Source organism: Lactuca sativa, chromosome 4, assembly GCF_002870075.4.
Source record: "Lactuca sativa cultivar Salinas chromosome 4, Lsat_Salinas_v11, whole genome shotgun sequence".
In the NCBI taxonomy this organism is placed as follows: domain Eukaryota; kingdom Viridiplantae; phylum Streptophyta; class Magnoliopsida; order Asterales; family Asteraceae; genus Lactuca; species Lactuca sativa.
The window spans coordinates 2,363,810-2,376,676 of record NC_056626.2 but is presented as its reverse complement, the minus strand read 5'-3'; positions in this window follow the sequence as shown (position 1 = coordinate 2,376,676).

Here is a 12,867-nt window from a genome sequence, read left to right as displayed (position 1 = left end):
CGTTCACTGTAGAAATGGCTAATAGAAAGACCGAGAGCACTAGCTGTATATACATAGGATGTACTCTAACTCTAGATAGCCATTCATTTTCAATCGAACTCATGTTGGTCTCAATAAAAAGTTTCGACATCATTATCGGCATGGATTGGTTGAGTCTGCATCGTGCTGACATCGTGTGTTATGAAAAGGCTGTTTGCCTTAATCTGCCGTCTGGCGAAACTCTAGTAGTCTATGGCGACAAACCTGACACGAACCTTCGTATCATCTCAAGTATTCAAGCCCAGAAGTATCTGCGTAAGGAATATCGTGCATTCCTTTCTCACGTTGTCGATACGAGCCAAGAATTGAACGACCTAAGGAACATTCGCGACTTCCCCGAAATCTTTCTAGAAGAACTACTAGGATTACCTCCACAATGTCAAGTTGAGTTCAGAATTGAAAAAATATTCTCTTTATAGTAAGTATTGTTTCTCGTTATAGTATTCTCTATCTATTTCTCTTTATAGTATGTATTGACTCATGTATGAACTCATAGTTAGATATTATAAATATTATACCTGGGACACCCATACATAATATACAGGATGTTGAGTACCTTTTTCTTCCTTGACGAAGAATGTGCTTGTTTATTCTTAGATATGGATAAGTATAGGAACAAGGGTTCTTCATCTTCAGCCATGGCTAGCAAAGGAGCCAAAGATAGATATTTCTTTAGCTCTTGAAATGCCTTTTCGTGGTCTGATGTCCAATTAAATGTTTTGTTCTTTTCCTAAAAGGTTTTGCATCTTTTAGATGGCTTGGATATAAACCTGTTTATAGCTACAACTCTACATGTTAAGCTTTGGACATCTTTAGTAGAAGGTGGGGAATCTAATCTATATAGACGTCCATGGTTTTTCCAAGTTGATGTTTGAACAACTTGTTCACAAGCCTTTGTTATGTCACACCTGCATATTTTTAAACCAAAAGGAATTGTTGTATAACAATATATATATATATATATATATATATATATATATATATATATATGTTGGAGTTATGAAGGTTGTATCTTCTTGGTCTGAAGGCTCCATTTGGAGTTGCTTAAGAAAATGCATTTCAAGAGCTGAAGAAATATCTATCTTTGGCTCCTTTGCTAGCCAAGCCTGAAGATGAAGAACCCTTGTTCCTATACTTATCCATATCCAAGAATAAACAAGCACATTCTTCGTCAAGGAAGAAAAAGGCACTCAACATCCTGTGTATTATGTATGGGTGTCCCAGGTATAATATTTATAAGGGCTTTGGACCATTTTTCGAGCCATGTTATTATGTTGAAGTTTTTAATTTTTAAATTTGGTATATACTAATTCTTTTTTATATTTTCTTGGTTTAAGTATTCTTTTAAGAATATCATTGTATGTTGTGGTTGAAATTTTAATGTAATTTGATTAGATTCATGTTATCGATCATATGTTATGGAAGGTGATATATATATATATATATATATATATATATATATATATATATATATATATATATATATATATAATAGTTAATTAACTATTGTATACATGTTTGTATGTTTGTGTTGCTTCAAATAAATAATTAATTAAAAAATTATGTATATGTCATACTATCCATATTATCCATATTAGTTTCTTTTAAAATGGAAATTATATATCTTATCACTTTATATTTTAGTATATGTTTAACATTTTAATTATAATAATAAGTGCTTTTTAAGAGTTTCTTTCACTGATTAATAATAATAAGTGGTTTTAAAATTAATGAACAATAATTATAAATAATAACTATTGTATACATGTTTGTATGTTTGTGTTGCTTCAAATAAATAATTAATTAAAAAATTATGTATATGTCATACTATCCATATTATCCATATTAGTTTCTTTTAAAATGGAAATTATATATCTTATCACTTTATATTTTAGTATATGTTTAACATTTTAATTATAATAATAAGTGCTTTTTAAGAGTTTCTTTCACTGATTAATAATAATAAGTGGTTTTAAAATTAATGAACAATAATTATAAATAATAAAATCAAATTATAAAAATCATATTATCATATCATACATACTTATAAACCTAGCATTTTTTTCTTGAACCTCATGCATTTGAAACCCCCATAAAAATTTACAAACACCTCATGCATTTGAAACCTCCTATTATTATGAATATCACTCAAAGGTCTCTTAATAATGATTAACAATTCAAAGGTTTTATAATTTATATAATATATTTAATAAACAATTAATGGATACTCTACTATAAATAGGTCAATCTTTTTTAGTAGACACACAAACACAAATCGCATATAAAATTCACAAAGAAAACAAGTTTAAAGTTTTTTGTGTCGGTTTGAGGGCTTTGAACAATTTTTCGAGCCATGTTATTATGTTGAAGTTTTTAATTTGTAAGTTTATTATATACTAATTCTTTTTTGTATTTTCTTGATTTAAGTATTCTTTTAAGAATATCATTATATGTTGCGGTTGAAATTTTAATGTAAATTAGATTTGATTCGTGTTATCGATAATATTTTATCGAAGGTGATATATATAATATTTAATTAACTATTGTATACATGTTTGTATGTTCATGTTGCTTCAAAACAATAATTAATTAAAAATCATGGATATGTCATATTATCCAAATTATCCATGTAAACTTTTTTAAAAATGCAAATTGTCTATCTTATCACTTTATATTTTAGTATACGTTTAACATTTTAATTATTATAATAAGTTTTTTTAAAACTTTCTTTCACTTATTAATAATAACAAGTGGTTTTAAAATTAATAAGCAATAATTATAAATAATAAAATCAAATTACATGGATATGTCATATTATCCATACAAGTCTCTTTTGAAATGCAAATTGTCTATCTTATCACTTTATTATTTTGTGTATGTTTCACATTTTAATAATAATATTAAGTGTTTCTTAAAAGTCTTCTTTAACTTATTATTAACAATAAGTGGTTTAAAACTAATGAATAACAAATTTAAATGATAATAACATCAAATTATAAATTACTTTTAGCTAGAAATAAATTGTATTTTAAATGAACATCATTATTGAAATTAGAAAATGATCGTATAAGTAAAAATATATGTAATAAATAATAATAATAATTGTTAAAAATAATACTAAATATATAATTATATTTAATTCTATTAATGAGGAATGTAGGTTGATGTCAATGAATATTATTGTTCAAAATAATAGAGATTATATATATATATATATATATATATATATATATATATATATATATATATATATATATATATATATATTGGTGTAAAAATATTATCTCAAAGATAATGTCAATAACATAACCATTTTAAACATATATTTTTCAATATATTAACAATATATTTTTAATCTATCATATCATCATATCATATCATATCATATCATACTATATCATAAAGGAAACATTTTTCATTTCACCACATTCATTTGAAACTCCCATGCATTTTTTCCTTTCACCACATTCATTTGAAACTTCCATGACTTTTCAATTTCTTTCTAATAATAATTATAAGTTGGTTAATAATATTAAATAAATATCAAACCTAATTTGTAATCATATATAAAATGAATTTCAATATTAAAATAATATCTTTAACTCTACTTATAAAGTTATGCTTTTTAACTTTTAAAATATTACACTTAATATATTAGTTTTAATATATTGTTGGATGTAAGCGATTATCATTTTAAAGATACAAATTTGGAACAATTTGTATAAAATACTTAAATTATTAATTTGAATATAACATTATAGGTTCAACTTAAATATAAATTTTAGTTTAACTTAAACAACCCAAATAATATTTTGTAAATAGTTAAAAGTGATTAATCGTAGTGACTTTCTAATAATGATTATAAGTTGGTTATTAAGGTTACATAAATATCAAACATGAAGTTTAATAATAAATATACTAAATTTCAATTTTAATATAATATCTTTACTTCTACTTACAAACTTATGTCTTTAACTTTTAACATATTAGATTTAATATATTGTTATATGTAAAGCATTATCAGTTTAAAGCTATAATTTTTGAACAGTTTGGACAAAATACTTAAATTGTTAATTTAAGTATAACATTACAATGTCAACTTAAATAAATTTTTAAAAATTAATTAACAATAACAACAACTGTAAATAACATTAAACCATATATAATATTTAATTTTATTCATGTGTAACTCGTGGGTAAAAGTCATTCAAACGATTCAGATTATGCAATTATAATAGATGTATATGTTATCATATAATTCAAAATAATCAATATAGTATATCAATTTAGTATACGAATTATTATATTAAATTTAACAACAACATTATTGTTATATTTAAAAAATATATATTTGTAAAGACTTCAACTATATAGGTGTTTCTGCGCAACACGCGGACATTCGCCTAGTTATACTTATAAATGAGACATTTTTCCTTGAACCTCATGCATTTGAAACCCCCATAAAAATTTGCAAACACCTCATGATTCGGAACCTCCTATTTTAATGAATATCACTCAAAAGTCTCTTAATAATGATTAAAAATTCAAAGGTTTTATAACTTGTATAATATATTTAATAAACAATTAATAGATAGTCTACTATAAAAAAATCAATCTTTTTTAGTAGACACAAAAATACAAATCACATACAAAATTAAAAAAGAAAACAAGTCTAAAGAGTTTTGTGTTCGTTTGAGGGCTTTGGACCATTTTTCGAACCATGTTATTATGTTGAAGTTTTTAATTTGTAAGTTTGTTATATACTATTTTTTATATATATTTTTTCTTGGTCTAAGTATTCTTTTAAGAATATCATTGTATGTTGTGGTTGAAATTTTAATGTAAATTAGGTTAGATTCATGTTATCGATCATATGTTATGGAAGGTGATATATATGTCCATGTTGCTTCAAAGCGATAATAAATTAAAAATCATGGATATGTCATATTATCCATAATATCCATGTAAGTCTCTTTTAAAATGCAATTTGTCTCTCTTATCACTTTATATTTTAGTATATGTTTAACATTTTAATTATATTAATGGGTGCTTTTTAAAAGTTTCGTTCACTTATTATTAATAATAAATGGTTTTAAAATTAATGAACAATAATTATAAATAATAAAATCAAATTATAAAAAGCATGGATATGTCATATTATCCATGTAAGTCTTTTTTAAAATGCAAATTGTCTATCTTATCACTTTATTATTTATTTTATGTTTCATATTTTAATAATAATATTAAATGTTTCTTAAAAGTCATCTTTAACTTATTGTTAATAATAAGTGGTTTAAAATTAATGAATAATAATAACATCTAATTATAAATTACATTTACCTACAAATAAATTGCATTTTAAGTGAACATCATTATGGAAATTAGAAAATGATCGCGTTAGTAAAAATATAACTAATCAATCATAATAATTGTTAAAAATAATACTAAATAGATAATTATATTTAAAACTATTAACGAGGAATGTGGGTTGATGTCAATAAATATTATTGTTTAAAATCATTAGGATTATATATATATATATATATATATATATATATATATATATATATATATATATATTAGTGTAAAAACATTATCTCAAAGTTAATGTCAATAACGTAACCATTTTAAACATATATTTTTCAATATTTTAACAATATATTTTTAACCTGTGCTGCGCGACGCGCGAGAATTCGTCTAGTACTATATTATAAAGGAAACATTTTTCTTTCCCCACATTCATTTAAAACTCTCATGCATATTTCCTTTCATCCTATTCATTTGAAACTCTCATGACTTTTCAATTTCTTTCTAATAATAAGGTTAAATAAATATCAAACCTAAAGTGTAATCATATATAAACTAAATTTCAATATTAAAATAATATTTTTACTTCTACTTATAAAGTTATATTTTTTTAACTTTTAACATATTATACTTAATTTATTAGTTTTAATATAATGTTGGATGTAAACCATTATCATTTTAAAGATACAATTTTGGAACAATTTGTATAAAATATTTAAATTATTAATTTGAATATAACATTACATGGTCAACTTAAATATAAATTTTAGTTTAATTTAAACAACCCAAATAATATTTTGTAAATAGTTAAAAGTGATTAATTGTTGTGTCTATCTAATAATGATTATAAATTGGTTAATAAGGTTAAATAAATATCAAACCAAGTGTAATCATAAATATACTAAATTTCAATTTTAAAATAATATCTTTACTTCTACTTATAAAGTTATGTCTTTAACTTTTAACATATTATACTTAATTTATTAGATTTAATATGGTGTTGTATGTAAACCATCATCAATTTAAAGCTACAACTTTTGAAAAGTTTAGACAAAATACTTAAATTGTTAACTTAAATATAACATTACAATGTCAACTTAAATATAAATTTCAATTCCACTTAAAAAAACTAAAAAATATTTTGTAAATAGTTAAAAGTGATAAATTGTAGTGATAAATGCAAAAACTAAATTGTAATCTCAATTTAACTAAAATATTTCCTAAATATATTTTTATAATCGTTAAAAGTTTTCAAATATGTAGCTTAAAATAACTTACAATAACAATAGTTAAAAATAACTCTATATAAATGATTATATTATTACCTTTAAAACCAAAAAACAATGTTTGATGTTTTAAATAATTATAATGATAGAAATTAAAACATTAAGCAAATAAATTTGAAAAAATTAATTAACAATAACAACAACTATAAATAACATTAAACCATATATCATATTAATTTTATTTATGTGTAACTCAGGGGTAGAAGTCATTCAAACGATTGAGATTATGCAGTTATAATATATATATATATATATATATATATATATATATATATATATATATATATATATATATTATCATATAATTCAAAATAATCAATATATTATATCAATTTAGCATACGAATTATTATATCAAATTTAACAACAACGTTATTGTTATATTAAAAAAAACATATATTTACAAAGAGTTCAACTATATAGGTGTTTCTGCGCAACGCGTGGGCATTCGCCTAGTGTAGATATATAACATTGTATAATGACCTGCATGCGTGTATTATTAGTTGAATGTCAAGAAACGATCACTTAGGCAACATCTATACAAGGATATTAAGATAAATTCACATCATGATTTTCTCAACATACATTACTTATGTTCTACCTTTATCACTTAATATTACATATATTTTCTTTAATTTTACAGATGATAATTATCAAATTAGGGTTAATTTTACCTTTTCTTACTTTAGATTGTGTGATTATAATTCGTTGCAGTCATTAAAAATCTTGAAGCAACGTAGAGTGAAATCTAAAAGTAGTTTAAGGATGGAATCATCCATTCTGGTCACTGTGAAGCTGTCCGGTTAGCGAAAATGGAATGATTCTACCTCCTCCATTTACCATGGATCACCACCTAAAAAGACATTAAATGAAGGGAAATCTCCAACAAAGTCCTAACATTTTAGCTCGGTTTATGTTTTAGTCGTAAACTAATTTTTGTTTATGAAAAAGTCCCAAAAATCGGCAAAAGTTTGCATTTTGATCCTTTTTGACTGGTTGGAACCGGTAACAAATTAATTTAGGACTATTTCATAAATTGACACAAAGTATTGGGACTTTTCTGCAAAAACAAAAAATATTAGGGTTTTTTTGCAAACAAAAACCTTATTATTATTATATTAAAAATATAAATAAGTATACTATTTTTTAAGTTTGTTATTATTAATATTATTAACAATACATATAAATACATTTAAATTAACAAAAATATTAAAGACATTTTATAAAGGTGAAGGTTGAGCGGATGATAATGCTTTAAGCTTTGAAATCATGAATGTCTGTTTGTATATTCTAACTTTGTATATAGTCGTTTCACATTTGTTATTATTGTTTTTAATTCAAAATATTAACATTTAACAATTTAAAAGAAGCTAATGATTTTTCAAATTGTTTACAAATAGTGAGCATGTGATATGCGTGTATGTCTTGTGTGTAAGTATTTGAATTACCAACATGTGTGTTGCTCTTTTTCATTACTTTATCCTTGTGGTTTTTTTAGAAACATAGCAGATATAGTGTGATAAAGCAAAATAAATCATATTACTTTCTATTAAATAATATATTTTAATTAATATTTTCGAATTTTGATATGGGCCACCAATGTACATATTTATTGTGGATCAGTTGGATTTGAAAAGAAATCATTCTATCTTAAGAAATTTTATATACAAAGTGAGAAATCCTTTTATCTTAAACTATTTATACATAATTTTACAAATAGGCAACTTCTTTTAAATTGTTAAGTGTTAATATTTTGAATTGAAAACAATAATAAGAAATATGAAATGATCATATACAAAGTGAGGACATACATGGAGTGATTTCAATGCTTAAAGCATTACCATCACCACCACCTTCACCTTTAAATAATTTTTTTAATATATTTTTATTTAAGTGTATTTATATGTATTATTAAAAATATTAATAATAATGAATTTTAAAATTAGTATACTAGTTTATAATTTTTAATATAATAATGATAATAATAATAATAATAATAATAATAATAATAATAATAATAATAATAAAGTTTTTGTTTGCAGAAAAGTCCTAAAAATTTTTTTGCAGAAAAATCCCAATATTTTGGGTCATTTTGTGAAATAGTCCCAATATTTTAGGTTAGTTTATGAAGTAGTCCCAAATTAATTTGTTGCCGGTTCCAACCGGTCAAAAGGGGTCAAAATGCATACTTTTGCCGGTTTTTAGGACTTTTTCGTAAACAAAAATTAGTTTAGGACTAAAACATAAACCAGACCACAATTTTAGGACTTTATTGGAGATTTCCCTTAAATGAAGTCCATACTTGGTAAGTTTTCAAAACCAGTAACTGTTGTATTATAGCATCCTACTTTTCTTTCTTTAAATTACAGCAACGCCTTTATACGTTAAAAAAATAGTCTTTGCTCTTTGAAAAATTGACCTATCGTACTCTGAATAATTTTTATCTTATGGTTCATTGTTATTTTTTAGAAAATTAAAGCAGTCATAGTAAGTTGTTATTGGTATATCATTGGACTAATCATTGCAACTATTTTAAAATGAGGACTTTATCAGCTTATAATTGTATTGGAACATTGTAATTTTCTTCAACAAAACATTCAACTTTGAGAAGTATACTTAATTAGTTAATTATAGCATTGTATTCTCAATTTTCCTATTTGGACATTGTATTTTGGAAAATCTACTACTGAAAGTATGATGTTAAGATTGGGACAGTTGCCCATCTTCTCAAGAATACTAATACTAGATTTGTATTGTTAATGTTATTTTACAATCTTTACAACTTCACTTAATTCTTAGTTATGGTTTTGTTTTTAATACATTTTCATTTCCTATTTATTTTTATAAGTCTTAATCAATGGGTGTGAAATATCTAGAATTAGTAAGCTCGAGATAAGTATAGATTATGCTAATCGTAAACTTTTCTGAGCTCCAATAACATTCTTGCAGATATTTTCATCAACGCTTCTGTTTCTTTCATCTACCATATCCATTTCTCCCGTTTTTCATTCTTTCTGAGCTCGGCCGCCGATGTGCCACCGGAATTTCATACTAATTTAAATTTGTTATACTTGGTAGGTTACGTATTCTGTCTTGCTTAAGGGTTTTATTATTATTATTATTATTATTATTATTATTATTATAGCAGCTGACATGTTTTGTCTTTCTTTAAGTTGTCTATGGTTTTCCTTAATTTTATGTTTACTTGATGGAATGACTTTACATCTGAAGAAGCCTTCTCATCCTACATGTAGCATTCCTGCTTCAGTCAACTGCTTAACAACTTTGTTGAAGGAGCCTATTGTCAGGTCTAAGTTATCTACAAATGGAATTTGTATTTCTGATATGGTGATGTAATTTGTCAAAAAAAATTCCTGTTTTTTTTTTCCAATTCTTAGGCGTCTCTAACCCGGCAAAGCGGGGTTCTTCCTTAGTTTTATATTATTACATAATTAAGAAGGGTTCATCAATGTACAATCAACCAAAGCATGTACAATGATCAACTAAAGTATTTTCGTTTATCTTTTTCTACGTGACGATTTCCACATAGTCCATATTCTTTGGCAAGTTCAAAGAAATCAATCCAAATTTTTTTTTACTAAATCCAACCTACTGCAACTTCTCTGGGATCCTTATATGTCTCCCTCATCCCATACCTTCCCCTTCGACTAATAGGTTGTCGGTATCCTCGAACACCACCACTCATCATAACTCTAGCTAGAAAATTCATTCCAAAAACCAAAAGATGATACCAAAATCATTATAACTACCTTCTAGTCTTGCTAACATTGAAAAAACAACCACCATCCGTGACCATAAATAAGAAATTCTCTGGTTAGAAATAAAATTTTTGAAATCAACTATGTGGTTCCTAGTTAGAGATATAATAAATCCAATCATAAATTAATTTGTGGTTGCTTGTTCGAGTTTCTCCCTCGTCAATGAAATTAAACCAAAAATTCGAATTTCATAATATTTTGTGGTTCCTGTGAGAAATAGAATTTCATAAAACTCTTTCAATGTTATAGATATAATAAATCCAATCAAAATGCAAAAATCGACTTCCTGGTTCAAGTGTTTCCGACGAGTAAAGAATTGAGATGTATAATTAGAAAACAGGGGGAGATAAGGGTGCTTCCGACCAAACTCACATATTCAAAATCGATTTTGACAGTTTAGATCGGGGTTGGGGATGCCTAAGAAAGAGGCTTAAATGTAGAGGTGGAGCGACGACAGTCAAATGGAGATGGAGAGGAGGACTGCTAAAGACGAAGGTTGTTGTCTCTAGGTATTAAGCCTTATTGTAAGCGTTTTGGGTCTTTTACACCCAACAGTGCACCATATACCACACACCGTGGTATGTGATGTGGTACCGCGGTGTGCGATAAACACCCTACCGACCCATTTTGCTTTGAGGTAAGCTTGTCGCACATTATGATTTCACCTCACCTTCTCTTTATTTCTTTCTTTTATATATATATATATATATATATATATATATATATATATATATATATATATATATATATATATATATATATATATATATATTCATGGTTTTTAGTTATCTATAAATAGAGTATAATATTGATATACTGTTTACATATATTCAAAACTAGTTTATAACCCGTGAGAACTATGGTTGAAAAATTAATTAAAATTTTTTAGTAAACATTGATAATTATTAATGAATTATTTTAAATAAATAATTTTTAAAAAATTATTAATTAAGAGAAATTTTTTTAGTTTTATAAAATTATAATCGTTGATTAAAATAAATATGTGAAATTAAAAAATTTATTTAATTAACTATATGGTATTTTCTGTTATATAATCGTGTATATGTTATGTAATTATATATGTTTATAATATAGAATAATATGTTTTAATGATAATAATGTTTTAATTTAATGTAATTATTTAATTAGTGTGTTTTAAATACAAACAAAGTAACAAACTCCATGAAGTTAGCATGTTTATCTTTATTGTTAATTATTATGTTTTTTATTGTTAAAGTGTTTAGTGTACATGTAAATAATCATACTATACTTACAAAGGAGATATTTTTTCAATCATCACAATCATTTGAAACCTACATGTCTTTTTATATTTCTTTATAATAATGGTTCTATAATATCTATTTAAACATACATAACTTTTCACTATCATTTAATTAACAACTACAACTCAATAGTTTTTTAAACTTATGATACTTAATGATTCTTATGGAACCAATTGATTAACAATGAGATACTTATGGCACCAATTGATTAACAATGATATATATATATATATATATATATATATATATATATATATATATATATATATAGTTCACAATGGTAGAGTTTTATTATAATGGTTTAAAGAGTTGTATGAGTGGTTGAGAGGTAGATTAGAAACTCCATACAAAAATATTGTTGATGGAGAGCATATATAATAATAAAGAGGAAGATGACGATGAGAAGGAAATATGAAAGTTTATGGTAAGAAATATTACTTCATTTTCTTCTTTCTTATTATCCAAATTTATACTGTATATTTATGATTTTGGTTGGAATGAAAAATATTATATATGAAGATGTTATAATCAATGTCTCTAGATTCACATGAGAAACAATACAAAACAAGAATGGATACAACTAGTGTAGTTCATGTTTCTTGATTTTAAAATTTTGATGGTTCAAATTATTTTAAAGTTTTGCATTTTCTTTTAATGAAAGTTATAATCATGTTTAGCGGGGTCCCAAAAGGATGTTATGCAACTAACCGTCTAAAGTCTAAACATAATGGTTCATGTCGTATAAATTATAATGGAGTTTGCAAGATGGTGCAGGTTAATGTTCATTTCACTTCAAATTGTAGAACTAGACTTTTAAAAAGATTCATTGTGTGTAATTTCTAGAATAATGTAATAGAGTGCATGTCGGCATTTAATTTTATAGGCCTTCATGTTATGTTGGATGTTCACAATGGCTTACATTGAAATGGTCATATAGATGACAATCATGTAGTTGATAAAGCTTATTAAATTTGATTTTGTTATATTCCATAAAAATTGTAAATTTGAGTTGTTGATATATCATTACAAGCTATTATTTGATTATAATTCGTTTAATCGTTCATAATCTTTTTAAACAAGACGTTTATGATTTAACTGTAAGGTAATTAAAAGTGAAATAAGATTTAGCCATTGCAATTTGCACCTTTAATTTTATGTCATGCTAATGAAAAGC